We start from the raw sequence: 5,526 nt of genomic DNA on the forward strand, positions 1-5,526 counted from the left end.
TTTCTTTCTTTCTTTCTTCCTTCCTTCCTTCCTTCCTTCCTTTTTCTTTCTTTCTTTCTTTCTTTCTTTCTTTCTTTCTTCCTTCCTTCCTTCCTCTTTCTTTCTTTCTTTCTTTCTTTCTTTCTTTCTTTCTTTTTTCTTTACTTCTTGGACTTTTGAGATGGGTTTTTCTGTGAAACAAACCAAGCTGGCCTACAACCAACAATGTAGGCTAGGCTGACCTTGAACTCAGAGATCAGTCTATTTCTGCCTCCTGAGGATTGGGATTAAAGGCCTGCACCATCACCACCCAGCTCCCAATGGATACTTCTAAAAAGACCAACTTCCATAGCTAAGGCTCAAGAAGCATTATTGAAGAGGGGGCAGAAAGATCCTAAGAGGTAGAGGATCAGAGTGTTTATTCAAGACTGTATTTCTTAGTAATGTCAAAGGCTGTACCCATAAAATTTCACCAACACATGCCTGAACATGAGCTGGATGGAGGAAATACCAACAGACTTGCCAAGGAGGACAAGGAAAGCCCACAAGACTTCAGCCTTACACAAAGAGATATCAGTCAATTAAAGAATGCTGGAAACAGAAGAATGGTCTTACTCAAGAAAGAACATACCAGGGAAAGAAAATGATGTAATTTTTGTGCAGTCTTAAAAATAAAAAGGAAATAAAAGTATAAGATGTGTGAAGAAATGAGAGATAGCAAGGTTGAAGTGATTATATCAAAACCTTGAAATAATTCAAATAGATAAAAATCTAAGTATTTGGATCCATTTTAAAAATGTCTTGGTGTTGGACTTCAACAAGATTATAACTTGAGGAAAATTGAAAAAAAATCCAAAAGCAAATACTATAAAAAATTAAAACTCAGGTGTGAGCAAAAAAATGCTGGAGACTCATGCAGTCTCTCCATTTCATGGTCTGGAGATAAAAAGAGAACCAATCCCAAGAGAAATTGCCTAATCAAATCCTTGCAAGCAAACTAGAAAACTCAGCACCACCATATCTCATACACTAAGATTCTTCCTCTCCACTCAATAAATGAACAAGTATCTTGAGCAACAAGTCAAATACAGGATAAAAAAGATGACTTAGATAAAAATCCAAAAGTGGAAATATTCTCAGATGGGATGCAACCATGCCATGAAAGAAAGCCACTGAGTGAAAAAGAAGCCTGAACACTAGGAAGGGATGAATCACAGCTATAACAGAAAACAGCAGCATTTATACTTCCTTTAGAGCCTTGAAAAATGAAGTATATACAAGGAAGGCTCGGAAGACAGCTCAGTTAGTGACATATTTTCCCCCACAAGCAAAAAGGACTATTTCTAATCTCAGCATGCATAGAAAAAACTCTATGGTGACACATGTCATATAAGTACTGTGGAGATGGAGGCAGACAGATACTTGGGGCTCAGACCAACCAACCTCATTGAATCAGTAAGACTCAGGTTACGGAGAAAGTTCTGTTTCAAACAGCAAATATGCAGGCTTTTGAGTCATGACAACTGAAAAGAAGGTCTGGCTTTCACAAGCGTGCAAAGTATTATGCTCATGTACTTAAATATAAACGTGTATCTCCATAAAAACAAACACATGAACCAGGTGGTGGTAATGTACACCTTTAAATATAGCACTCTGGAGGCAGAGGCAGGCAGATCTCTATGAGTCTAAGGCCAGCCTGATCCACAGAGAGAGTTCTAGAACAGACTCCAAACTACACAAAGAAACCCTGTCTCAAAAAATAAAAACAAAAACAAGCACATGAATTCATCCACATAAGTGAGGCAACAATGAACAATGACAACGTTGTCTACAGGCCAACGTGGATGTGGGGAATAGCAACTGACTCAACTCCTAGGTGAAGAGCAAGAGGAAAGAGAATTAGTGTTCTGGGATGAGCCCCATAAATGGTTATCCAATATCAAGCAATCAACCATATATGCACCACTGAACAAACTTAGCAGATTGAGATTTAAGTTCATATATTTATCCGTTCAGGTACATGGGAAAAAATAAAAATAAAAGAGGCCATGAATTTAAGAGGGAGTAAGGAATACGAGAGGGGCCAGTGATAGAAATAATGTAAATATATTCTAATTAAGTAACAAATGCTTTAGAAAACAATAGAAGTTAAGTAAATGATGAAAATATAACCAGTAAGCATACCCAAAAGGGCTAACTAGAATAGTACTCATCAAGAAGTAACAGCTTTGGGAACACTCCTGTCTAGGAATTCAACATGAGAAGGAAAGCAATGTGATAAACTATGTATACCTAATTTGAGAGTAATTCTATTAAATATCAGTTAGAGAAACACTTGCTAGCCTGTTGATTTAGGAAGGTACAGAAGACACTTTTGCTTTGATCTTTATATTATTTTATTTCATATTAATATCTTATAATATATTTTAAAATTATTTTTGCATTTTCTCTTGTCTGATTAGATTTTATGACTTTTTTCTTTCACCTGCATAATGTGCTCTTAGAATTATCCTCATGCTATTATTTTAAAACATATTTCTCTCATTTATGATTCAATTCTTCTACTTTTCGTGTTGCAGTAACTACTGATATTTTTAATTTTTATTACTAATATATTTAGCTTAATAATATTTAAAATTACAGTTGATTCTTTCAGTTTCCTAACACATTTTTCCTAACAAAATTGCAAATGTAAGTGGAATCCTCAATTGCCCTTTAATACATTTTAGTATCTGATTTGTTTTCAAATCATTGTAACTCTGAAAGCAAAAAAGGAAAACATGAAGAAAAACTTTAAATTACAGGGATAACAAAGGCTTTTTGAAGGAAATGCTAGTAGTTCAGAAATAATAGAGTGAAATTACAGATGTTGTCATATGAAATTGAAAGAATTCAGAGGCAATGAAAACAACACTGTAATGAAGAGAACACTTGCAGCTTGCATTTGGCATGCACTTACATATAGATTACATAAGGAACTAAAATATTTAAACACCAAATATCCATATAATACAATATGTGATATTAGAAAAAGAACAAATGGAAAATGAAATGAACATAGACTTCTCAAAATTTGAAGAAGTTCAAATGCACAATGCTTTAAGGCCAGAAACCGCTTCAACTTCCAGTCACCGATTTAAACAGAGATCGAAGCTGTGCTGGCTGGTCATCTCACCTTCCTTAGAATGGCTACAATAAAGAAAATAATTACTTTTTTGATTGTAAGTCTGGCCTTCAATGACTGAACCATCTCTTAAACCCAGATATGATGGTTTGTATGTAGTCTTTCTGTATCTTGCCTTGCTGTACTTGGTTTGGCCACTGAGAAGTCTGATCTTTTCTGAAGGAAAATTGAGATTAGTGAATCTGGGAGAGAGGGAGGTTGGAGAAGGCTGTGGTTGGGATATATTGTATGAGAAAAGAATAAATAAGAAAAAAGAATGGAAAATCATTAGCAATATGTGTTGATAAAGATATGAAGAGACAGGAAAATTATTCATTGATGATTGGAACAGGTATTAAACCTAAGATTTGAAAACTGTTATGGAGTAACCTCAGAATGGAAAATAGAACAATATGATGCAGACTACTACTCCTGAAAACATATCAAACGTATCAAAATTAACTACCACAGAATTACTAGAATATCATTGTTTTAATTATTTCTTTTATTTTTTTAATTATAAGTGTATCAGTTCTCTTTGCAATTACTAGAATATCATTGTTTTAATTATTTCTTTTATTTTTTTAATTATAAGTGTATCAGTTCTCTTTGCTTTTCTTGGTCTCTTATTTCATAAATTGTTCACACACATATATGTGTATATATATATTCAGAAATATGAAACATATACTTTCAAATATATCTATGTAAATTAATACAAAATTCTTAGTATGTGTAGTGCTACTGTATGCCTGTTTTCAGGCATGACCATTTTGTATTTGACAACCAATTGGTGTGCATTGCTCATTGTGCTTACATTTTTGTTGTCTATGACACAAACAACTTTCAAGTTATTTTCATACTACTGATTTTTTTTATTTTTAAATTTCACAGAATGACTTATTGTGAGGAATTCTTTTAGATCCAAGTTTTAACCACTCATTTTAAATATTTGTTTACCAATACAATGGGATTTTTTGTAATTTTAAAAACTATTTTTTGCTTTTATAATTTCTATTCAATATATTTTGATCAGATTATCATCTGACCCAAGCTATCCATTTCTTCACGTTCTCCTATCTCTACACAGTACCTTTATATTCTTTCTTTTTCTTTAGAGCACACACACATATAAAACAAAATTGCTCATAAAAAATCACAGAAAACCTAGGAGTTTCATGTTGGTCAACTACTCTTAAGCGTAAGGTCAGCCCTGGAACATGTTTTATATGCCTGGTGTCACTCTATTTAAGGCCCTGGTGTATGGTGAGCTTGATATACTCAATGTCACTTCACTGAAAAAAAAAATCTGATGTACTCTTTCCCAGAAGTTATCAATTGTAAATAGCTTCTTGGATAGAGACTCTTTATCAACTTCCCCTTTTGCATGTGGTACTGTTTGACTTGAATTTCAGCAAGTCATGTGCACGCTGTCACAGTTTCTGAATCATATGTGCATCTGCTCTGGTGTGTCTGGAATATACTATTTCTTTGAAGTTGTTCACCACTTTCAGATTTTATAATCTTTTCTCTTTTGGTATACATCTCTGAGCCTTGAGTGGAGTGGCGGTGGGAGACTAGCGACATGCCATTTAGGGCTGAGTACTTCAGAGTCTTTCACTCTCTCCACACTCTCCAGTTCTGGGTGACATCTTTATGCACTGTTTGCCAGAGAGTTCCTGTAGAACTCCTTCTTGAACATTTGAAGCTACTGACCACGTTCTTGGTTTTCCTCTACAACTTGATTATAAGACCCTCTTGCTGAAGACACCACTGTAGGCGGCTTAATAAACAGGCTAGCTTAATATGAAACAGCAAATTTTAATGAAGGGATATCTTACAACACCAGCGATCCAGCAATGAGCAGGAAATATAAACAAAGAGAGCTGCGGGGCTCATGCTCGCCAGATTTATATGTAAACATTAGCCCGAGGCTAACATGCCCCCTAATGGGCTGGGCTTATCCCTACACACCACATAAAGAAACTGAGCTGGTGCTTAAATAAGAGATTTACCCCTAATGACTACCCTTCACAGTGCTAGACAACACTGTACACCTCACTGGAGGGAAAAGTAAGTTAGCATAATTGTCAAATAGCTCTTAATCTTGTGAGCTACAATAGCAACTTGCCTAGAAGATAGACTTTTTGGTTCAATAGTGGTATAAAAATATGTCAACCATCACTTTTTAGTAAAAGTTATCTTTTTGAGATTATATTATAATTACAGCATTAATTCATTCCCTTTGATCCATGCACATCCCCCCATGTACTCCTTCACATTCTACTTCACATTCATGATCCCTTTCTTCATTAATTTATATTGCATATATATATACATATATACACAAATATAATCTTAAATATAATCTTAGTTTATATATT

This window comes from Microtus ochrogaster, chromosome 10 (genome assembly GCF_000317375.1).
Source record: "Microtus ochrogaster isolate Prairie Vole_2 chromosome 10, MicOch1.0, whole genome shotgun sequence".
In the NCBI taxonomy this organism is placed as follows: Eukaryota; Metazoa; Chordata; class Mammalia; order Rodentia; family Cricetidae; genus Microtus; species Microtus ochrogaster.